Raw genomic sequence first — 25,521 nt, 5'->3', positions numbered from 1 at the left:
AGATGCCAAGGAAGATGGCAAGATTGAGTCATCCTGAAAAGCGTCACCCTGGTGGCTCAATGGTAAAGAATCTGCCTGTGTTGCAGGAAATGCAGGTTCAATCCCTGGGTCAGGAAGATTCCCTAGAGAAGGAAATAGCAACCCACTCCAGTATTCTTGCCTCAGAAATCCCGTGGACAGAGGAGCCGGGTGGGCTACAGTCTGTGGGTTCACAGAGTCGGACACCACTCAGCGACTAAACAAAAACAGAGGACTTCCTGCTAGGGTGCAGCAAACCCAGCGGAAGGAGGCTGTGTGAGCTCTTCAGAGTCAGCGTGAGCCCACGGTAGGGTCAGGGCAGGGGCCCTGTGGTGTCAAAGGGCTGCAGCCAATGGAAAGGGGCGTGTTGGTGGTTGAGTGTCTCTTAAGAGCCCCCAACGTGGAAGAACTAGCATTTGCACATCCAACGCACAAAAAAGGCACCTTCACAAGTCGCGGGTAAATATAAGGACCTTGATGCTGTACCTCTTGTCTTTCCTCTCCATTCTGACCCTGGAGGAGCCATAGGGATCATGGTGAGGGGGGCAGGAGGAGGGAAAGAAAGAGCGAGGTGGACAAACAGCAAAAGAAGAGACGCTGCTCCTAACTGAGCGGGAGGGAACCTTAAATGTAGAGGCAGTCTGAGCTCAGGTTGGAACAGAATTTCCAGACACAGAGCATTTTAGAAGAGAGAGAATTTATGGAGGACAAAGTGCTGAGGTAGTGAGGGTCACTGCAAAGATAGCGGACCCACTTCCTGACAGACCAGGGAGAGCTGACCCCTTTCATGGGTTTGGGGCCAACTTCTACAGTCTCAAGACAATATTCTTGTGGGGAAGGGTGGCATTAGGTCATTGGTCAGTGGCCTTTGGTGCCCATCTTCCCGGGTATGGAGACAGGAGCTGGCTGGTTAGGGCCAGGCTGGCTCACGACAAACAGGATGGCTCATGACCATGGTTGCCATAGAGCTTGGCTAATTCTGGAAATATTGCCCTATGACCTCAGCATGGGGCTCCACATTAAATTGGATGAGAGATTAGTATTTGGGAAATCAATCAGTAGGTGGACTTTTTAATACCTAACAGTGAGATTATTATAATAGTCAAGTGTGGCCCCAAAATGTTCCGGTATAGGCTTGAGGTCTCCTCACTGGGGGAGGAAGGAAAGCTGGCTGAGCAGGCATGCCAGGCAGGGGGTGAGGGAAAATTGAGCTATTTCCAGTCTAAGTAAAGGGCTTCCCATGGGGTGCTAGTGGTTAGGAATCTGCCTGCAAAAGCAGGAGATGTAAGAGACGCAGGTTCGATCTCTGGGTCGGGAAGATCCCCTAGAGTGGGAAATGGCACCCCACCCATTCCAGTATTGTTGCCTGGAAAATTCCATGGATACAAGATACTGGCGGGCTGCAGTCCCTGGGGTTGCAAAGAGTCAGACACGACTAAGCGTCAGAGCAGCAACAGCAGTCTAAGCACTGATCCAGCCCACACATCAGGCTGGTTTCACTTCCGGAAAGCCTTCCAAGATATTTTCAAAGGAACCACTGGCTTTCTCTCCCTTGCTCCTTCACCTCCAGCAGCTAGGCTGCTTCTAGAATCCACAGCCTGTGGGTTTTCTTCTCTTAACTTCTGGTTGGTGAAGCAGCCCCCACCCTCTTCTGCTTGGTTTCCCATTTTGAACTTATTACCAAGGAAAGAGACTACTTTTTCCATAAGTCGCAGGCAAGAGCTGCAAACTCCCTCTAGGTGACTTTGTTGGGCCCTCGCGGTAAGGTTAGACTCTGAAGGGAGTCAACATTACAATTAGACAAAAATTATCTCTTGCAATAAAATGTCCCCTACTCCTGCTTATAATAGCACACAACAGTGTGAAGAAGAGGAACTCATCTGCAATTATTTGTGCTTGCCAGGGAAAAGACTTTTTTTGTTTATTTCTTTTTTTCAGATTTTAAAAAAAATTATTTATTTTTTTATTGAAGGATAATAGCCTCACAGAATTTTGTTGTTTTCTGTCCAACCTCAACTTGAATCAGCCATGAGTATACATATATCCCCTCCCTCTAGAACCTCCCTCCCATCTCCCTCTCCATCCCGCCGTTCTAGGCTGATACAGAGCCCCTGTCTGAGTTTTCTGAGCCAGACAGCAATGTTTATTGTTTTATTCATGATTAACCAGCACTGTAATGATAGGGCTGTAATGATAACAACATGACACGTTAAAATGTTTGAGGTATAAATTGCTGACAAGATGCTAACCTTAGAACCTGAAAGTCTCAGAGGCAAAGAGTCTATTCCGTGTGTGTGTGTTTGTGTGTGTGTGTGTGTGTGTGTGTGTGTGTGTGTGTGTGTTTGGCTGTGTGTGTTTCTCCGAGGAAAGACGAGAAAGGAAGGGATAAGATTGCCCTGCATATGTGACTATGGGTGGGGCAGAAGTGGCCTGGGTGCTCCTCTTCCGTATTCCAGAGGCTGCTTTGCATTCAAGGTCAAGAGTGCTCAGGGCTCCCACAAGCCTGTCCCTTCCTTCAGTCCCTCACACAGAATAAGAAATAATCATTACCAGAACTACAGTGATCTTTCCTGCTTGTGAAAGTCCACATGTAATTGTTTCAGAGAGGCTGTATTTCTCTCTTCAGTTCAGTTCAGTTGTTCAGTCATGTCCAATTCTTTGCAACCCCATAGACTGCAGCAAACCATGCTTCCCTGTCCATCATCAACTCCAGGAGTTTACTCAAACTCATGTCCTTCAAGTCAGTGATGCCATCCAACCATCTCATCCTCTGTCGTTCCCTTCTCCTCCTGTCTTCAATCTTTCCCGCCATCAGGGTCTTTTCCAAGGAGTCAGTTCCTCGCATGAGGTGGCCAAAGTATTGGAGTTCCAGCTTCATCATCAGTCCTTCCAATGAACACTCAGGACTGATTTCCTTTAGGATTCACTGATTTGATCTTCTTGCAGTCCAAGGAACTCTCAAGAGTCTTCTTCAACACCACAGTTCAAAGGCATCATTTCTTTGGCGCTCAGTTTTCTTTATAGTCCAACTCTCACATCCATACATGACTACTGGAAAAACCATAGCTTTAAGTATTTCTCTCTTAGAAGTTCAGAAAATTCTAGCTTCCCCAGAGCTGACCTTGAGGATCAGCACCCTGCTTTCCATTTTCTCAACTCTGAAACACTGTTTGGTGCCATGGTTTATGACTTTCCCAAGGTTTGGGGGCCTGGTCTGGCAAACAGGATATCTATCCCCTCCACTGGAAGAAGCAAATTCTTTCAAATATCTTCAGTCATGGCACATCTTCAAATTTTCATCCTTTGCATTTAGCTGTGGTTTTCACAAATGGTTAAACATGCTCACAGCTAACATTGGTGAATGAGGTTGATAAAACTGAGTTAAAATCTTTTTGGTCAAATGTAGGCATAAAGAGAGAATTTTCTGCTAAGATGTAAACCCTAGCTCTGGAAGCAGTTCCAAAAGGGAAAGGCAGCTGATATTTTGAAGAATGTCAGCATCATGGGAATGCATATAGGGTAAGTCTCCCAGGGAAACTATTTTAAGCCCAGACCCACAACTATAATATATCAAGTGTAATAATAGCCACTGTCTCTTTGCATTTTTCTCAAAGGTTAATTAAATTAAAGCCTCTAACTTTGAGGTATATATTATTATGCCCATTTCACAGATGAAGGACCCTAGACTTAGCCACATGATTTTGAACAAGTTATTTAATCTTTCAGATTTGATTCCAGAGCCATATGGACACATTATATAACTTCAAATTAATCAGACAAAGTGTGTGTGTGTTAGTCACTCAACTGTGTCCAACTCTTTTCGACCCCATGGACTGTAGCCTGCCAGGATCCTCTGTCCACGGGATTCTCCAGGTATGAGGACTAGAATGGGTTGCCATTTCCTTCTCCAGGGTATCTTCCCCACCCAGGGATTGAACCTGGGTCTCCTGCATGGCAGTAAGTCATTTTCAAACAAATAGCATCCAGTTTCTCTCATTTTTATACTAGGATTTGAAGGTACCAATTCATTATCATGTTTTTTCTTTTTTCTTTCACTTTTGAATGAATTTCTTCATGGTTTAAAAAGACTCTTTCCCCACCCTCTTTTTTTTTTCTTTTGAACTGTAAGGAGGTGGGGTGGGGATAAGAGTGGGTGTAGGAGGAAAGTCCACTTAATTGAGGATCAAGAGACCAGGGTTCCAGCCTCCAACCCTGTCACTGAACTTCTCTGGGGCTTGGTGTACTTGTCTGCATGACAAGGAAGTCAGAGAGAACGTCTCTAGGACATGCCACTCTCTCTTCTTTACAAATCATTAGCATAAACCCAGATTTCCAATTCCAGCTTTTGGTCAAAGGTCTTCCCCATTGCCTCCAGCCACAATTTAAGCTCCTAGAAGAAGACCAGGCTGTCATCCGGGACGAAGAGTACCCTGTGCTTCGTAAATCAAATTCAACATTAAACTGCACTGCAAACAAAAAGTTGTACACAGTTGAAATGCTAGTGAATGGGACTTAATGAGCTCCATATGCCTGACCTCTGGGAAGAAGTGATTTGGGGAACTGTAGCTGGAACTGGAAGAGTCCAAGGGCATCTGCATCTGGTGTGAGTTACTCAGAGTGAAGGGAGTCGACTGCGTTTTTGTATGGTTGCCAAGCTCGGGAAGGTAGAAATACTGTGTAATCTGTGCTCACCTTCTGAGATCACGCTAGCAGGTTTCCAAGCTTGTCCTCACTTCTCAGGAAGCAGAGCAGAGCTTCCTTCATGCTGCTCTTCCAGGCTGCCTGTAACCCTGAGGCCGTGAGGGTTCAGGTCTGTCCGGGTGAAAGCAAGCTCTCTTGTTGAACAGGTCAACGACTTTAGACCACTTGTACTTGTTTTGGTCAACTCTGCAACTCCTCAAGGGGCTTATCTAAAGCCCAGGTCTGACAGGGTCATTTCTCTCCCTTTTCCAAAAAATGCCAGACTCATGGTTTCATGCATGCAATGCGTGCTGTCTATTTAAGCCTGGACTTGCTTTTTCAGATTCCTGGGTCATTATTCGCCATCCTTGGCATCCTGTGTTCTAGCCACATTCCAGTCTCATCTCCCTGAGTCTTTCCACCTGCTTTCTCCTCTGCAGCATCCCTCCCATCCTGTCTCCGCCTGGAAAGCTTGTGATTGATGCAGTTTGAGCAACACATACCCTGCGTGTCATATATCAGCTCACTCGTTGCCTGCCCATTCTGATTACTCTGTGCCATTTCTGTGTTCCATAGTCCTTAGATGCAGTTGGGGTGAGAAAGGAGAGATGTATGATTGCCTTCCATATTGGAGAGTTCTTCGTGAGTGAGAGTATATCTTACCATTCCCTTTATGTAACTGTGTGTGTATGTGTTAAGTCACTTCAGTTGTGTCTGATTGTGTCTCTTTATGACCCTATGGACTGTAGCCTGCCAGGCTCCTCTGTCCATGGAGTTTAATACTGGAGTGGGTTTTCATGCCTTCCTCCAGGGGATCTTCCCGACCTGGGGATCAAACCTGCATCTCGTATGTCTCCTGCAGGCTGGTTCTTTACCATTTGTGCCATCTAGGAAGCCCAGAGTATAACTGACTCTCAGTAAATGTTTATTGAGTGAACCAGTGAACAAATGAATGGGAAGTCCTTGGAAATCAAGCAATATTTCAGTCTTTGAAACTTCTCCCATATTTCTTTGGTTATCTTGTTTGTGATAATCTATGTCTATCAGGTTTTCATGCCCTCTCACATCCTTTTTGAAAGCTACTGTTCCAGGGTAGGAAAACAGCTAATGCTCTTCTGACCTTGGGAAGCTGCTGCAGAATAGCACAGGAAGGAACAAACCAGTAGACACGCTTGTCTTCACAGATGCTTTTGCTCCCTTCGCTCAGCAGCAAGTAGATGGACATTGGTCTTAGAGATGTGCTTTGAATGCAGTCACTTTCTGTGGACAGTCTGGCAAATCAGTAGGTGTTCCAGGAAGTCATTTAGGTCTTCCTTAATAAAACAGAATTTAAGTTTTTAAAGAAACCTTTTATTTTGTGTTGGGGTATAGCCAATTAACAATGTTGTGATGGTTTCAGGTGAACAGTGAAGGGACTAAGTCATACATATATATGTAAAAATATGATTTAAATCTGATCTTTTTGTTCTTACCTTTATTTTGATTCATCTCCTAAATCCCAAGACACCATGAATCGGCACCTATCTTCTTGATATCAGATTCTGAAGATAAAGGATATTCATATTTTGAGTCTCCTAGCATTGGTTACCTGAAATAAAATTTAAGAAGAATGATAGTGATATTTTAATAGGATGTGGTAGTTTTGAATACATTTTTAAAAAATGTGATCCTCCAACAGTCTGGTGAAATGGACCAGGCAAAAATGAAAATGCCTGTTATATAGATGAAGAAGCTGAAGCTAAGACTTATCCAAAGTCACACAGCTGAAGGTATTGTGCCAATACCCAAACCCGCTATGATTATGGGGTAATCCTACTTCCCATTGTGAGAATTCATTACTGAGAAGGCACACGCATTTAGCACAGTATTTCTGGCAACCTTTGAAAGTCTTTAATCTACCAAAGCAAATGATCCATGTTTGGTAACCGGTTACTCAAAGAGCTTCTCTGAGTCATTTTCATGGTCTAATGAGAGAGAAGCAGCTATAAGAGAAGGTGGGTTTGAGAAAGGAAAACAATGAATGTTGACCAGTCATTTGACTAAAGGTTTGGCACAGTGCAGTTGAAGTTACCTTGAGGGAAAAACACATTGTGAGAGTGTGAGTTTTTATTTTATATTGTTCTGTTTTTAAAATTGGGATTATCCCCTTTCTCCATTCTCAGAGAGGTTTAGCTAACACTAAAAAGGATTGGGATTCCATTTATTCAACTCTTTCAGAAAAGGTGAGGGTAATAAGCGTGTTAAAAACAATGGGCAATTTAAAATTCATTAAATTAGGTGTTCCCTGTTTAGCCTGCACTTGTTAGAATAATGAAATTTGAGGGTTTAAAACATAGCTTGTTTCGAAATGATGCATGAGTTCCCAAAAACCTTGTTTAACATATTGCTGGAATAATGCATATGAGATGGTTAAAAATGGAAGTAGAAAAAAAAAATCCCCAACACCCTTAGAGGAATTTGCAATTCATAAAGTTACTGCCAATTTTGCATTATAGTTGCCATGGTAACCATGCTAGGCTTCTGCTCAAATGTTTCTCAGAGGGGAAGGAATAGTATATAATAAGCTCTTCAAGTGTAATTTTTTTTTATTGTAGTTGAATTAGTGTGTAATTCTTATGTGAGTATTTTAGTAATCCATGAACGTGCACTCTGGTTATGGTTCTGATTTCTTATCTTTGTGTGTTGAAGCAGTGTAAGAAAAGTTGCTGGCTACTAACACCATTGGTAATTTATTATAAAAATATTAACAGAAAGCATTATCTATAGTGATTATGAAAGTGAAAACAAGAAAGAATTTTGAATCTGACTATAGTAAATTTCCCAGACCAAAGCATCGGCTTGCTTATTGATTCAAAGTGCTTTCAGCTAAGCTTTTAGGTTACATTCACAAGTCACCCTTGTCTCCTCTCTCCTTTTTCTCAGAAGAGTCCTACATAGTGAATAAATGAAGACCAATTAGATCAAAATAATACTTTCACTTGGCTCTTTGGAGAGGGAGCTATTTTTAAATGGTAATTGACTGTGTGTGTGTGTGTGTTGTTCAGCTTCTATGGAACCCATCTAACAGCTGAGGCCGAGCAGTGCGTGTCTGGACACCAAGTTAAGGTCATCTCGGGTTTGCTTTCTCACGGGTTAGTTTCACATAGAGAAGAAAAATGGACTTTGGAGTCAAATGCACCTGGATTACGCTCTAGCTCAGCATTTTACTGGTTGAGGCCTTAGACAAGTCACTTAACCTCTGGAACCTCAGTTTCTTCATTTGTATGAATGCAGTGGTCATGCCTTTTAGAGTGTTAGAGATAATTGGATGTCATACATTTTGCACAGTGTATTAGTTGCCTTTTGTTGCTGGAACAAGCTACCATAAACTTAGTGGTTTAAAACAACATACATGTATTAGTGCTGGAGGACAGAAGTCCAAACTAGGTCTTTGTTGTATTTCTATCCTGTCCGACTCTTTGAGACCTCATGGACTGCAGCACACCAGACTTCCCTGTCCTTCACCATCTCCTGGAGCTTGCTCAAACTCACGTCTACTGAGTCTATTGAGTTGGATACGAGTTTGTTCAAACTTGTGTCCAACTCAACTAGGTCTTACTAGGATAAAATTAATGTGTCAACAGGACTGCCTTCCTTTCTAGGGTCTCTAAAAGAGAATCTGGATTTTTGTTTGTTTGCTTTGCTTTTTTTTTTTTTTTTTTTTGACTTCTAGAGGCTACATGCATTCTTTTGTCCTGGGCTCTTTTTCCATCTTCCAAGCTAGCAATGACTGGGTGATGCTGACCTTTCTACCTCCCTCTTAAGGGTCTCTGATTGCACTGTGCCCACTCAGATAATACAGGATAACTTCCTTATTTAAAAAAAATTATTTTGTAATGTGGACCATCTTTAAGAAGCCTTTATTGAATCTGTCACAATACTGCTTCTATTTTATGTTTTGATTTTTGGCCACCAGGCATGTGGGATCTTAGCTCCGCGAACAGGGATCAGACCTATACCTGCTGCCTTGGGACATGAGGTCTTAACCACTGGACTGCCAGCAAAGTCCCCAGTCTCCCTATTTTAATGTTAGCTGATTTTGATGATCCTGTTAAAAGTGCCTGGAGATGACAAAGAGAGTTCTTGGTAATGCTCTTCCAGAAGATGGTATCTACACAACTACAAACAATGCCAGTGCCCTTTGGCCCTATAGGAAAACAAGGCAGTGAGGGGCTCCCCTGCTGTGTTTCCTCTGCAAATGGAATGAAAGAGAATAATCCTCTGTACTGGGTGTTGATCAGTAATAAGGAAAACATCCTGACCAGCGTTCCACCCTGGAACCTTGTGACCAAGGAGACTGTGCCGCTATGTCTCTAGAGGCCTCATCACCTTGGGATGGTTTAGGTGTGGCTCTGCATAATGACAGGCAGATGGCTGAGTGGCCACCCAACTCCTTTCTTCCTTTATGAATCAGTGAATTTCCTCTCCTTCTCTGTCTGTCTCGTAGGTGGGGTTTGCATTATTGCTCCCATAGTTCTCTCCAGAGCACTCAAGTGACTGAAAACATCTGTTATCACTGTCAAAAATGGATTTATCCCCCATGAACCAGAGGAGCTCTAGCTTCATATTGTATTTGGGGAAAGCAATTTATTAATGTCACCAGCTCTCTTTCTGATTATTCTATAAGGCCTGATATCAACTTCTTTTCTCTCATATCTATACATGCTCATTCTTTTACCGCTTTTATTTCCCCTCATTTGTTTTTGGCTTCTGTTCTTATAATTTGAACTGACTTCTATTACTATCTTTTCTTCTGGACTAGTTATTTCTTCATCCTTTGACTTAGTCAATGTATTTTCTCAAAATAATTTAAAGACAATTCTTTTATAAGAGCAAACAACAACCCCTCCAGGTTAATATTTTTCCAATTTGATTTGCCTAAGGAGAATCTGCTTGAATTTTGCATAAGGCATGTGGCAAAGAGCAATCCACAGGATCCAAAAAACTCAGATAATTGTCTCTTTTCTCAAGAAATCTACTCATTAGTAAATATAAGAACTCTTCTTATTTACATTTTCCCCACAGTTTTCCCCCTTAGTTCCTCTCCATTTCTGTGCTGCTAATGCCTACTATTGGTGGAAGGGAGGGTAGAAAGAAGAAATTCATGGTGTTGTTGATTTACATTGTAACCAAATTGACCCTCTTTGGAAATACAAACTGTCCTTCCTGTTGCACGATAGAAGATAAAAGTTGCCGCTCTACTGGTAACAAGATAAAGGAGAAAGGGGAATTATATACCATCTGTAAAGCTGTCCTCTCTCTTCTACTTGAGAGCAGGGACAGTAGCAGACAGAGACCTCTTCAATGTGCGTATTCAATAACCAATGGCAGTTCAATAAATATGTTGATGTGCTGTGCTAAATTGCTTCAGTTGTGTCCGACTCTTTGCAACCCTGTGGATTGTAGCCCAGCAGGATCATCTGTCCATGGGATTCTCCAGGCAAGAATATTGGAGTGGGTTGCCATGCCCTTCTCTAAGGGATATTCCTGACCCAAGGATCGAACCCGCATCTCTTAACGTCTTCTGCATTGGCAAATGGGTTCTTTATCACTAGTGCCACCTGGGAAGCCTGAATATGTTGATATTTAAGTACATAAAATAATGTTTTAATTTCTATCCAAAGGAGTCATTTCAGGGACTTTGCCTTGGAAAGTCTGTTTTCCTTCCTCCTTTCCCTGGCAATTTGTTTTTTCCAGTCTTCTTGAAATACAGCTAGAATTTACTCAAGTTCTACTTTCTAGTCTTATTACATTTGAGCATTTCATGCTCCCAGTTTCTGGACTTAAGGTGGCAGATAGTAGAGGAATGGACTTGTGATTGTAATCATTCTGGTTGAACTTGGATTTTAGTGTGAAATTGCTGACTTTGGTGTCGGACTGACCTACCTTCTAGTCTTAGCTCTGCCATTTATTCACTTTGTGGGAAAATTTCTTAAACAAAATGATCATAACAATTATCCAAACCAGTGTACTTTGAAGAGTTGAAGGGGAGTATCATCAATCATTATGCCAGGGCAACAAGTGTAAATCAGGATAGTCTTGGCCAAACCTGGATTCATGGTCATCCTATTGTTAGCAGTATAAGTTCTTTCTTCTGTAAAATGTGTAGGAAAAATGTAAGAATTTGAAAGACATAAGACATTGAAAGGATTCAATGAGACAGTGAATAAAGAGTGCTTAGCACAGGACCTAGATGCTATAAGTCAATAGATGTTAGTTATTGAACTAACTATACATGTACAACTTTTCATGTTTCTCAGGAAATGTGGAATCTTTAATACTATCAATAATTACTATTTCTCACTTATTTATCATATGGAACTCACTAAGAGATCTGTTATTTCTTGGAACAAGGGTGCTTTTCTTCCTGTTTCCTTTAAGTACAATATAGAAGTCTCACCATCCTAACCCATTGACGTGGATGAATTAATTTTTTTTATTAAATCCATTTCACTAGAATGCTACTTACTCTTCTTGGGTTAGATACAAAGAATATAGAGGAAGGCATAGCAATTATGAGTTGCAGTTCAGAATGTTCTATTGTAATTTAATCACCAGTGGAAAATTTTCTCCTCTATTAAAGTTTCCCAAGTAGAGATCTGCCTAGAAACTCCAGGAAATTTTGCATGGCCTTGTCAGTAGCTAGCTATGGGTTCAGGAGTCTTTTAATGTTTCTGTTCTTACAATAAAAATGCTTATATTTAAGATAAAAAATATGCGTCTGATGCTTTAGCTTTGTTTAGTAAGAAAACAAGAATTGGCAGTATTCAAATGTTTTTAATATAACTGTGATTAAAAAACCCAGCTAGTTGCATGGGAAGATAATAAAGAAGGGTAGATGTCTTGGAAAGTACTTCAAGTTCATTAGAGAAGCATTCTGAGAGCCCATCCCCAGAGTTGCTTGATGGATCCAATAAGTGTGTGTTTGTTTCTATTTTTGTAAGATATTATATTGGATCTTGTAGAAACCTCTGGATAAATATTTTCTTGCTGCCATCAAGTTAATATGAATTATTGATGACTAATTTCTGTTAAGAGCTTCATAAACTACCTTCATTAATTCATCCATTCATCTATGTATCCATTGATCTGTGCTTCTGTTCAACAAGTCTTTGTTGAGCCTACTATTATCTACTAGGGTCAAAAGATTTAAGTAAGTCATATTTAGTCTTTAACTTTTGTGGTAGGTTTGCAAAAATGGTTCCAATTCCCCCACTCATCCCTCTTAGCTATATTACTTTAGAGTTCCTTTTCACATTGATTCTGATCCCAGCCATGAAACTTGCTTTGGCCAATGAGTTGTTGGTAAGCATAACATAAACAAAGGTTGAAAGCAGTTGTGCAATCATGCTTGTCCTCACTCTTACCCTCTTTGTCACTTTAATAATGTCTGTACTAGTTCATTGGATGATTAGAGACATTTGAGACAAAGATGAATTGGCCCAGTCATTCCAGCCAAGAGCATCCTATATTGGCTGAAACGGAACTGAACCCCTCACAACAATAGATCTCCCTATACATGTGAGACTGCCCAAGTGAAACCAAAAGAACCACTCAGTCAAGCTCAGTTAAGAGTAGCAGAGTTGCCAAATCAACCATCTCAAAGGAACGAGTAAGAATCACTTATTGTTGTATGCCATTGATGTGTTGTGGTTGGTCGTGTGTCTGCCAATTGGGTGTTCTCACAGATTCCACAATAATTTCTTTGCAAGAATGTTTTGAGCTGTTTTGAGGTATTTGCTTCCACTGAGTTCATGCTTCTGAAAGACTTGGATTGAAATTCTAAAAATCTTGTGCATACCTGTGAAACAGAAGAAATTCACTCACTTATTTGTCATTTATCAGCTATTTGGGTTCTGACTCTATCAGACATAGTGATAGGCACTGGGGAATTTAAGGGAGAAATGTAAATAAACCTATTAGTGCACACTTCTTGCTTTAATGGAAGACACTGTAAATGCTAAAATGCTATTAGATTATTCATTCATCCATTCAATAAACACATGTTGAACACCCAGTATAGACAAAATAATAGGCAAAATGGTTGGAGGTTATAAAGAAGTAGTTCTTAAAGAGTTTATTATAATATCTAAAACAGGATACCAGTACACAAAATTAATACAAATCAGAAGGAATTAAATGCTCAAACTGAAGTTCAAAGTATAGCTTAAGTGAAGAATGAGTAATAATTAATTTTCATTAGGAAAATCATGGAGTGCCTTAAGAATACCATGGTATTTAAGCTGGACTTTTAAAAGTTTTGATACTTCTATAAAATAAAGAATATTGAGTTGTGGCAGAGGGCTTCGATCAGTGGCTGAAAGATTTTGGGAAAGATAAAGCTGAGGAAGAAGAGAGCCTAGAAAAAATTAGAGTCTAGAGGCCTGAATCCCCTCCTTGGCCATTCAATTCATTGGTTGTGTGACTCTCACTAATGAACTTAGCCAGTTTGTATTTTCTCATCTCAGAAATGAGTAAAGCATTCTAGATTATCTGTGTAGACATTTTTAGCTTTAAGAACCCCCCCCACCCATAACCTGAGTAAATTACTCACTGCATATTAAACGCAATAAAGTGGCCAATATTTTCCATTAAATACTGGCCAGCCTGGGATCAGTTATTTTTGTCATATTTAAACTGATACAATTTGAAGATTTCATACATTTCAGTTATTCATACTTGAATATACTTCAATCTTAATGTGGCAAGCAGCATGGTGGAAATTCATCCTTGGAGTGACAGAATCATTGGTCAAAATGAAGGTAGGGCAGGGGGAATTAGTGGAGAGTCTTCATAAAAGAGTAGAGAGTACCAGACCAAACTGGGTTCAAATACTGGTGCTCTTGTCAGCAACATAATTCTATGCTAGTCACTTCTGTCTGTCTCGATGTTCTCATCTACAAAGTGGGAATAATAATTCTGCTTCATAAGGTAAGGAGCAAAGAAGGTAATACATTCAATGTTAGTTATCAATAGTTAATTGTGGATGATATAAGAGTGAATAAGTGAGATTTCTGTGTGAGGGTGTCCCTCCCCATACACAAGAGATGTGTTCCTAAAAGACTGTAAGTGATTTGAATTTTTAAGACTCTTTCATATTTGAAGTGTGCTATTTTATAAATTGTACAAGTCCCTGCTGTAATTCTTCTTACTAAACAATTGTTTCTTGGATTACATGAAATTTGAATTTATAAGGCAGGTAATTATTTTCTTCAGGAATGGATTCTAGAACTAGGCTGAATGTGAAATAAACTGCTAGTTGCCTACCCATTATTCACTTTTTTCCTTCTTTCTTAATAAGATGCTGAGATGTCAGTGTGCATCGCTGAGAAGCTTCATTGTGATACAAGTGACCAATGTGATACAAGCTGAAGGCGGCCAATGTGATACAAGCTGAAGGCAATAAGTAAGGCATCAAGAAGAGGCCATCTTGGACTTCCCTGGTGGCCCACTAGTTAAGACTCTGCTCTTCTAATGAAGGGGGCATGGGTTCAATCCCCAGTTGGGGAATTTCCATATGGGGTGTGGCCAAAAAAAAAAAAAATTCCTCTTTACTACTTACTCTTCCCTTTTCCTTGTTTAGGATGAAGACTGAGTATCTAGAAACCCAGAGAAATTTTGTGGCTTTGATCGTGGAGGTCATTATGCTAAAGATAGTGGAGCAGCTGAAGAAGGAGTTGCAGTGTCTGATGACTGTGGGGTTGCAGTACCAACCCTGGATCATCCAGCTCACGACTTTCCTTTTTGTTTAAGTGTAGTAACATACCTTGTTTAAGCCTCTGTTATGTCTGTTTTCTGATATGACCAGTTTATTGTAGATTCTAACTGAGACACCTAGCAATGTTGGTGGAATTGTGAAGTTCAGTGGGCTGAGGGTGGTGATGTCAGAATCAGAAACCACAGTAATTAATCATGTTTGAGTAACACTGCGCACCCCCCCCCCCCCCCAAGCTGATCGTCTATGCAAGATCTCACAAGACTAACCAGTTGATGTTGACAATGCTACTGTTTGTCAATGAGACTTATTACATGTTCACTTAGATGCAGTGAAAGCATATAGGGAGGGCACCCTGTTTAGTCTTAAAGAACCAGGAATGCCTTCATTAAGGAGATGTGTGTGCCGAAAACTCAACGAAAGCAGCAGTTAGCTACTGAGGTTGAACTGAAAGGGAGGGTAAGGTCAGAGGGAAAGGCATCCTGGGAAAAAAAGGAACAGTGTTTGCAAATGAGCAAAAGTGAACTTGGTCATTGAGGGAACTACAAGTAGCATATAAATGAAACCTAGAGTCAGAGATAAGGGGTAGGGAGTGGAGGGAGGGAGCAGACAAGGCCAGAAACTAGGTAACGGAGCTGACCAGGTGGACATTTAAAATCACATTTAGGCATTTTGCTCTATCCTAAAAGGAATGAGCTTCCATTTTTGAAAGACAATTGTGACAGCAAGGAGGAGAAAGGATGGGGCAGGAATGAGTTGGTTGTTTCCGTGAACCAGGTGAGAGATGATAGTTACACTATATCCCTAATCTAATATAGAAATGTAGAGAGTAGACAGATTCAGGAAACCACATGAGTTAGAACCAATAGGACCTGATGAATGATTGGCCTAGTGCCAAGGAAGGTGCCCAGGTTTCTGGTTTGGGATCTGTGTTAGTGCAAATCTGAAACTCTCATGGATGGCGTATTTGCGGCTTCTTGTAAGAAACCTAAGTATCTGCTTCCTATTTAAAAATGAGCTTGGTTGCAATTGGCTTAGTGAAAATTAAATTTTATTGATAAGAAGGGTAAGCCATCTGGCTGTTCTCTGACTGGTTGATATCTATATCCCTGGGTATAATAAAGATGTAACCTCTTGCCACAGGAAGCTATTACCTGATATTATTTATTTCCTGATAAAAAGGAGCAAATCATGCCTGGACATCTGTGGAAAATGAGTTTCTAATAAAGCTGAGGTAGTTAATGTCTAAATGGGAGTTTCTCCTGTGATGATAAATGTCTGCACTGTTGAAATAGTTTCCATAAAACTCAGTAGGTAAGAGGGTAGAGATATTGTGTAATTGTCAATGAGGCAATAAAAGGATGTTTGTTTATGGGGTTTATAATCAACAATGAACCCTAACTTTTATGAAAAATGAAAATGTTTTTATGTACCAATTCAGCAATAGAAGGTTCTGTTCCAGAAAAAAATTACATTTTAATATGTATTTAGTATAACATCCAATGGATAATAGAAAAAAAAAATGTGGACAGAAAAATAGCAAACTGTGACCATGTGTGGGAATGCAGTGTTAATCACTCTTAGAACAAATAATACCATATTGCTGACCATTCAGTGTACACAAAGGACTATTTTTTTCTAATTGCTCTGTGAAATTTTTGGTTATAAAATCCTTCACTGTCAGATTGCTGTCTGTATTGGTGGGCCACTGGAATGTGGCAGCAAGGGGAAAAGTATGCCTTCACCTTGCCTACCTGGTTCCTTTTTTTTTTTTCCTTAAACACCTTGATGAAAAAAAAAATTCACTGATTTTCTGGTATTGGATGTAACAGAAACCCACAAGACCAGTATGCTATAGATGAGTATGTCACACTCAACTGTCCTTGTCTCAGGTTCTTCTTCTATCTTCAGGTTGGACGCTGGTGATCCTCTAGACTCTAGAGGGTCTTGGTGGTTCCTGGGCTACAGTGGGTTCTGTGGTTATCCTCCACTGGCTGTGAGCAGGTACCTGAAAGAGGTTCCTCATTTTGAAGATGGTTATCTAGAACCAAGTTGTATTAGTCATGCTCAGAATAAACTGCTATAACAGAGACCCCAATATATCATGTCTCACGTAAGCCGGAAGTTCACTTCTCTTTTATGTAACAGTTCAGAGGTAAAGATAAGGCTGGGGTAGGTAGATGATTCTGTTCCACCAGCTCTGTAGGGTCTAAGTTTTCTTCTAACTTTTTGCTTTGCCTTCCCTAGGACTAATGTCTTCAGTCGGCTGATCTAAGCCAGGCCATAAGCATCATATCCCCTTTCCAACCTATGGAAGAGGGAAGGAGGGATTGAGCTCCCTTTGAAAAGATATAACCCAGAAGTTGCTCATCTAGGATATAATCCAGAAGTTGCTCATCCCATTGGTCAGAATAACATCATGTGATCACACCTACCTTCAAGGGAATCTGGAAAATAAAGCCTCTAGTCGGGCAGTCAAGTGCTCAGCTAAAATTCAGATTTTATAGTACTCACAGGAAGATGGGGAAAATGGAGGTGTTGGGAAGGGTGTATGGTAGTCTCTGCCACACAGTCTTTTGGATCTGCTTTAGTGATTGCTCTCTTTCTCTGGAATCAGTTTCATTTTATGGGGTGTTTGGGCAGGGGCCCTTGCATCTTATTGATGATGCCCAGATGGTGACTGTTCATTGCTGAGAGAGAAGCCATTGGAAATTACATATTTCAAATGTCATGTTCAAACTGATACAATTTGAATATTTCATACATTTCAGTTATTCATACATGAATACACTTCAGTCTTAATGTAGCAAGCTCAACATGGTGATAATTACATTGTCTATCATATTTACCATGCTTTCTTAAACTAAATCCAAGGGGAACCTGAATATACGTTAAGGATTTTCCTGTCTTGTTCCATAAACCTGTCGCTGGAATGTGGCAATTAAGATTTGCTACCAAAAAATAAATGACATTTGAAATTGAATGTGGTGCATTGTTTATTTACATCCTACAGAAAATATACTAGGAATACATTTTGTATCTCAAAATAGAAAGTTTTGCTTCTATGTTGTGAAATACATCTGGGAGAATTTGGAGTTTTGTTTTCTTCTACAATGTTAAAATGGCGTTTTTCTGTAGGGCTATTGTGATGATCCTTGATGAGTTGGGGCTGGTAAATTGAGAGGGCCTCGTCTTTGGAAGTTTAGGAGGATTACCTGAGAGTCCAAAAAGAACCATTTGGGGTCATTCAAACTTTTCTCACAGCACTAACATTATTATCCACTTTATAGTTGTCGTTCAGTCACTCAGTCATGTCCAACTCTTTGAGATCCCGTGGACTGCAGCATGCCAGGCTTCCCTATCCTTCACTATCTCCCAGAGTTTTCTCAAACTTTTGTGCATTGAGTCGATGATGTCATCCAACCATATCATCCTCTGTCACCCCATTCTCCTCCTGCCCTCAATCATTACCAGAATCAGGGTCTTTTCCAGTGAGTCGAATCTTTGTATCAGGTGGTCAAAGTATTGGAGCTTCAGTTTCAGCATCAGTCCTTGAATGAATATTCAGGATTGATTTCCTTTAGGATGGACTGGTTTGATCTCCTTGCTGTCCAAGGGACTCTCAAGAGTCTTCTCTAGCACTATAGTTTGTAAACATCAATTCTTCAGTGCTCAGCCTTTATTATGGTCCAACTCTCACATCTTTGTGTGACTACTGCAAAAACCATAGCTTTGACTGTATGGACCTCCGTTGGTAAAGTGATGTCTCTGCTTTTTTTTCTTTTCTTTCTTTGAATATTTTTTTAAGCTTATTTATTTTTTATTGAAAGATAATTGCTTTACAGAATTTTGCTGTTTTCTGTCAAACCTCAACATGAATCAGCCACAGGTATACACATATCCCCTCCCTTTTGACCCTCCCTCCCACCTCCCTCCCCATCCCACCCCTCTAGGTTGATACAGAGTCCCTGTTTGAGCTTCCTGAGCCACACAGCAAATTCCCGTTGGCTATCTATTTTACATATGGTCATGTAAGTTTCCATGTTACTCTCCATACATCTCACCCTCTCCTCCCCTCTCCCCATGTCCATAAGTCTGTTCTCTATGTCTGTTTCTCCACTGTTGCCCTGTAAATAAATTCTTCAGTACCATTTTTCTAGATTCTGTATATATGCATCAGACTATGATATTTATCTTTCTCTTTCTGACTTACTTCACTCTGTGTAATAGTTCTAGGTTCATCCACCTCATTAGAACTGACTCAGATGTGTTCCTTTTTATAGCTGAGTAATACTCCATTGTGTATATGTACCAGAACCTCTTTACCCACTCATCTGTCAATGGACATCTAGGCTACTTCCAGCTATTGTAAATAGTGCTGCAATGAAAAATGGAATGCATGTGTCCCTTTCAATTTTGGTTTCCTCGGGTATGTGCCTAGGAGTGGGATTGCTATATGGTGGTTTTATTCCTAGTTTCTGCTTTTTAATAAGCTGTCTAGTTTTGTCATAGCTTTTCCTCCAAGGAATAAGTAGTGTCACTTATCTTTCTCTCCAATAGACTCTGAACTCCTTGTGGAAGAACTTTATCATCTCCAACTTTGCGACTTCTGAGCTTAGTGTATACCTGACCCAAAGGATGGGCTGTTAAAAAGGCAGAGTGTGGATGAGGGAGAAAGAAGTGGGGCTGTAGCCCCAAGCAGGAGTTGTAACCTCTCTCAGCATATCAGACAAAGGGAGGAGTAGATTGGCCTGGATAAAAAAGTCTGGGGAGTTCCCGTCTGAAGGCTCTTCTCTGTGAGTTGTGGGAGGCTATCTGTCTTCAGCTGAGAGTGGCTGGGGGCCGGGAGGTCAAGAGTTTTAGTGGAGTAGGAAACTGTGAAATGGTTACTTGGAAAGCATGAGAGATGGCTGATGGGAAAGTAGAGGGTGTTGCCTGTCAGCATTTAGAATCTCTTCCACTTCAGTCCCATCTATTTACGACCCTCTTTCCCCCCTATGTCTCTTCCCCACTGTCTAAAGATGCTCACATGCATGCACCTTAAGCATATAAACCCTCCCACCGCCCCAAATCACTCTCTAACAATTGCCTTTCCCTTCCTCCTCTTCAAGGATGAACTCCTAGGAGAGGTTCTGCCCTCAATTCTCTAGCACCTCCTTTTTATCCCACCCCCACTGACTCCTTTCCATTTCCTTCCTTGGAATCATTCTCGAGGAATCCTAGTGATACCCTTGTTGCTAAATGTGATGCAGACTTGAGGTCCTAATTCATTTGCTTACAGAGTAGCTTTTAACTGCTCCTTCCTTCTTGGAATAGTCCCTTTTATTGATTTTAAAATGTTTCTGTGTCTCCTAATTTTTTTTTTTTTTTAGCCACTCCTTTTCAATATTGCTAAGTCTCTTTAGTCGTGTCTGACTCTTTGTGACCCCATGGATTGTACCCTGCCAAGCTCCTCTGTCCATGGGATTCTCAAGCAAGAATATAGGAGTGGGTTGTCATTTCCTTCTTCAGGGGATCTTCTCAACCCAGGGATTGAACCTGCTTCTCTTATGTCTCCTGCGTTCCACCTGGGGTTACTCTTCTTCTACGTGTTTCTAAATGTTGGTGTACCTCTCCCCAGGGTTTTGTCCTGGGGTTTCTATTCCTTACACGATCTTGCTGCTTAATCTTACTTGCTCCTATGTCTTCATTATGTCTTTATGCTAATGACTGCCTAACTCACATCTTCAGCTCCCATATTTCCCGTTAGCTCTAGATCCATGTGGCCCCAGATACTTCTTGGGCTCTATAGTTCATGTTTTATAGAAACCTAAACATCCACAACTCAACTCATTGCCATCCCCTTGATACCTGCTCCTTCCCCTATGTTCCCTAGTTTAGTCAGTGGCCTCTCTACCCATTTGGCAGACAAGTCAAATGCCAGGACATTATCCTTACCTGTTAGTGTCCATCATCATCATTTTACTTCTTAAAAATCCCTCTCAAAATACAGCTCTATACTACTACTACCTTAGGCTAGCCACCAAGTCTTCTTGCCGAGATTACTTCTTTTATACTTAAAAAAAAAATTAACATTTATTTTTTGGCCATGCCACATGGCCTGCAGGATCTTAGTTCCCCAACCAGGGACCAAACCCATGCCACCTGCAGTGGAAGCCCAGAGTCTTAACCACTGAATCGCCTGGAAGTCCCTAAACTGGTATCTTTATTTGTAGTCCATCAGCTCTCTAACCCAAGCCTACAAACTGCAGCCAGAGTGTCCTTTCTGAAAGCAAAGTTTTATCATTTTCTCCCCTGCCTAAACTTTTTAAAAGATATGCCCTTTCCTCCATGAAGTTCACACTTTCATGAGGATTATAGCCATATGTGACTCCTGACTGTTTATCTCCCTAGCTTTATCTTTGACCATCCCTCTCTGGGTTTCTAGGACACATCCAGACTGACCTCTTTATAGTTTCTTTAATATATGCTTTCTCTTATCTCAATGAGATGCTTTTTCTCTCTGGAACTCCCTGCTCTCCTTCTTGGATAACGTTCAGTCACTCACTTCACACAGTTTCTTAGTGCTTCTATTGTATTAGTGAGGCTTTGTACTAGGTATGAAGGATATGATAGTAATTAAAATAGAGAAGTCTTGTTCGCTGATATCAGGACTAGTGCTGTTCTAATCAGGGTTTTTGGTCATCTGTCACAGCAGATATGCAGCTAGAGTTCATTTGTGGATTCCTCAGGGAGCCCCCAAAGGAAACATTCTGCTGCATCGTTCCCTGGAGAAGGATATTGGGTGACTTACCAAACCAAAAGAAAAGCTAAATGATGATGCTTCAGAGGAACAATGCCAAGAGAGCTCTAGAATCTCAGGGTCAGGAACCCTTGTGTTGTTTCTTGTGGTGTCAGCATTGTTTTAGCTAACTTCTTAAAATAGGAACATGACAGAGGGTGGCTTCAATGTGGTCCCTTGATTAAGATTCAAATTCCTGGGAGAGGAATGTGATTGACCTAGTTACGGTCAAGTATCTACACCTAGAGATTGGATATTATGTCTGGCAACTAGAGGTACTATGACTTTTTTTATGGTGTTCTAGATGGGAGACGATGGTAATTTGGATTATGATAGCAGTGGGCATGGATAAAAATGGATGGATTCAGGATATGTTGATAGGCAGAGGCTGATGTTTTGTGAACTGGTTGTCAAGGTGGAGGGAAAAAGAATCATAGATGATACACAGATTTTTAGGTTTAAGCAACTAATGGAAGATAATGTCATTTGCTGAGATTGGAAGATTGGGGGAGGAAGGAGATTTGGGTTGGTAGCGTCTGGAGTTAGGAGATTGTGAGTCTATTTTGGTCATGATACATTTGAGATGCTTAATCAGCCATTAGATATGAAGCTGAAACTCAATAGAGCAGTCAGATCTAGAGAAAAAATATGGGAGTCTTTACCATATAGATGCTATTTAAAGGCATGAGTCTAGATCTGATAATTTATGGATGCATGGCATAAGTGAGGGCCCTAGGACTGAGCCCTGGGGCACAACTGTGCTTAGAGATTGTAGCAGAGGAGGAAGAGTCAGCAAAAGAGTCTGAGAAGGGAGACCAGCAAGGTAAATGGAAAAATGGAATTTTCCACCATTGTCACAGAAGCCAGATCTTATTATCAGTAACAGATCTTCTCCTGTATGGATGTCTGTTCATTCTTGAAATGCATAATCTGCTTTAGTCACCCCCCAGTGGATTCACTGATGCTCTCCCTACATATCCTGCTATACCCGATTTAACTCATCACTATTACAAATTTTATGGACAGATCACCCAAACCAGATGGTCTGTGTGTCATCACTAACAGCCTTGACCGCATGCTGTCTCTCTGCTTCATGGCGCTTATTTTTTATTTTCTTTTACAGGCTATAACCTGTCCAGTTAATACAGTTCTTTGTTTATGGGAGAGTTTCATGTGTCTTATGCCCATTGTGGTCCTGTGCTTTCCGCTGTGGACTGCTCATGTCTGTACTCTGGTTAGAAGTTTTCATACGTCAAGAGAGTATTAGAGCTAGATGGATGCTAAGCAATCCTATAATACCAACCCTTGTTAAAAAAAAAACAAAAACAAAAACACAACTTATTTGTCAATTGCCCCATTAGTGGACAACTGTGTTGTTCTGACTTTTCCATTACTAAGGTAATGCTTTCATAGGCATCTTTGTTCACCTTCCTTTGTGCACATGTTTGAGAGTTTCCTAAGGGTATTATACTTTGTTTTTTAAAGAATTAATTTTATTCAAGTGTAGTTGATTTACAATGTTGTATTAATTTCTGCTGTACTGCAAAGGGCTTCAGTTATACATATATATATATATTCTTTTATATATTCCTTCCCCTGATGGTTTGTCCCAGAATATTGAATATAGTCCCCTGTGCAGCACAGTGGGAACGTGTTTATACATTCCACATATAAAATAGCTTGTACCTGCCGAGCCCAGATTCCCATTCCATCTTTCCTCCACTCCCGCTCCCCACACTTGGCAACCACCTGTCTGTTCTCTATGTCTATCAATCTGCTTCGTAGATCTGTTCTTTTGTGTCATATTTTAGATCCCACATAGAAGTGATATCAACAACTCCTCAAGTTTAAGATGAGAAAGCTGAGACCTTGAAGTGGTCATTCTGTCCAAAAGGATGTGAAGATGATGTCTTAGCATCATTTACTAGAGTGACCAATAAAACCAGTTAATTATTTTGTGTATCTTAAATATATTGAATAAATCCATAAATGTCAGAGCAAGGGAGACCTTAGTGTTCAGGAGTTGAGGCAGAGAAGGTGGTTGTGTAAAGAAATTGATAGCAACAGTTCTGCCTCTTTCACAGTTTTATCATTCAACCCCATGAATGATATGGTGAAAGTTCATCATGAATAATAGCATGCATACAAAGGTGAGGTTATATTTTTTTCTCCAGATAAGCCAGGTAAATGTTGGTCAGTTTTCTCAAAAATCACTTCTGCTTCAGGAGGAAGTTTATCTTATGCCTTAATACCCCTCAGGGTTCTGACTTTTTAGCTCTTGTAAACTGACTGGTATAGCATTTACATACCATCAAGCCCTTTAGTGAATTTAGCAAGAACCCTTGAAGTTCACCCCACACTTTGGTATGGACTGACGGACTGGTGTTTGCTTCCCTGCCTTAGGCTGTCCAAAAGGGACCAGATGGCTTTTGGGCTTCCCAGGTGGCACAGTGGGAAAGAATCTGCCTCCAGTGCAGGAGACACAGGAGACCTGGGTTCAACCCCTGAGTCAGGAATATTCCCCTGGAGGAGGAAATGGCAATCCACTCTAGCATTCTTGCCTGGAAAATCTCATGGGTAGAGGAGCTTGGCAGGTTAAAGTTCATGGGCTCACAAAGAGTCAGGTATGACTGAGTGACTGAGAAGCGACCAGAGGGTGCCTGAGGGTAGGAAGCCAGGCTGGATGATAAGCTTAGCACAGAGCAAGCTCTGAAGTGAAGCTGGGCCATTGCAAATCTTCTAGGAGATGCAAGAATATTATAGGTAACCCCAGCCAAAGACTGATAAAACACACCGTTAAATAAATAGAAGTGAATAACACATACTTGAGATGAAGACAAATGCATTTTAGCTTGATTTTATTTTCTCATTTTTCCTTAGGGGGTCAAGTGGCACAGGAGTCCCACCAGTGGAATTGCTATTAATCATGATCATTTACCTTCCAGAGAGAAAAAAATAAACTTAACGTGTGCAAGCCATTTTTTCTAAAATTCTGATACATTGGGAAAACGTAGCTTTATTCTCCCAAGTAATTACCAACTACAGAAGGAGAGAAAAAACTTATAATCACAAACGTACTGTCAGACTTTTTGGCACTTTCATTTAGGACATGTATTCAGCCTGAAAGAAAAAAAAACAAAAACATTTTTAGGTTTCTATTTCAAATTTGTTCCAGAGAAAGCTTTTCACTTTCCCTCCCATGACACGGAATCTTATTATAAAACACACAAGGGCTACTGGGTAGAGAAAGAATGGAATCAGACAGGAATTTAGGGATCTACAATTGCAATAAATATGATTCAGTGGACAAAGTAAGGATGATTTCTAAACATATCCCTCAGTCCTGCCCCCTACACCTTCTCCACCCCACCAGCTTCAGTGCAGATGTTAAGTATTCTGGATCTGAAGGACAGGTGGGGCCTGGGGGGAGTGATTTTGCCTAAAGACAAACTCTGAAACTTGAACCTTCAGTTAGAGCAATGGGGTACACACCAACCAAGGCCAAGCGCATCTCCCCATTCCTTCTCACCCTTTCACCTTGGTATACACATTGCAAATGTAACTGTCCAATGTTAAGAAAAACACTCAGTGAAGTTCTCATTCTAAAAAAAGTCTGATAAAAGCAGCATGTGATCATCTATACCCTGAATAATTCAAGTCCTGTATATCCCACTATTACCTCTACTTGGGGCACAAACTTGAGCTTTTTTCTCTTTCTCCTTCTCCATTTAATCGATTCTCCACTTGTTCCTCACAAGAATCAAAAATGGATTTTAGGCTGCCTACAGTAATTTGTGAAATATAAAATATCACAAGAAACAGAGGAGGAAATTGGGGTGAAAGGGAAATTGTCTTGCTAAAAGAAGAGACAGTCAGGGGTGAAGTTAGCATTTGGAAACACAAATGAAAAAGTTCTCTTAAAAGCCAGAGGTTGGCTACAAACCCTGTTTTGACTTTTCAAGGAGGAAATGGGATGAGTTGCAACAGTCATAGTGTCCAATAGTCAAAAATATAGAAGCTTCCCCTGAGAACTGACACTAGCTTTGCATGTTTTATTTAGATGGTACCCTACTTTTGACCATTTTTGCTTCTCTATTATGTAATACACTGAAACAGGAAGATGGGATAAGATCTACGTTATAGGTGATTTGAGGCTGACTTCTTGATGTAGGAGCTGTTCCTAAATTAAGCTGCAAAACAGAATTCGTACAGAGTGCTTTAAAAAACACACACTCTTGGGGCCCATTCATGAAGACTATGATGTTATCAGTATGGGGTGGAAAATGAG

At 40.7% G+C, this 25,521-nt stretch overlaps 1 long non-coding RNA gene across 1 annotated transcript; it reads left to right on the top strand.

Annotated features, from left to right (window-relative positions):
* Window positions 1-464: 464 nt before the first annotated feature.
* Window positions 465-14,493, top strand: LOC136164316 (uncharacterized). The gene is made up of 3 exons (XR_010662334.1): window positions 465-477; window positions 14,039-14,143; window positions 14,321-14,493. It is a non-coding gene; the product is annotated as an uncharacterized lncRNA (long non-coding RNA).
* The last annotated feature ends 11,028 nt before the right edge of the window (window positions 14,494-25,521 follow it).

Source organism: Muntiacus reevesi, chromosome 3 (assembly GCF_963930625.1).
Source record: "Muntiacus reevesi chromosome 3, mMunRee1.1, whole genome shotgun sequence".
Lineage (NCBI taxonomy): Eukaryota > Metazoa > Chordata > Mammalia > Artiodactyla > Cervidae > Muntiacus > Muntiacus reevesi.
The sequence above is the reverse complement of the archived record's forward strand: the minus strand, read 5'-3'. Positions and strand labels throughout refer to the sequence as shown.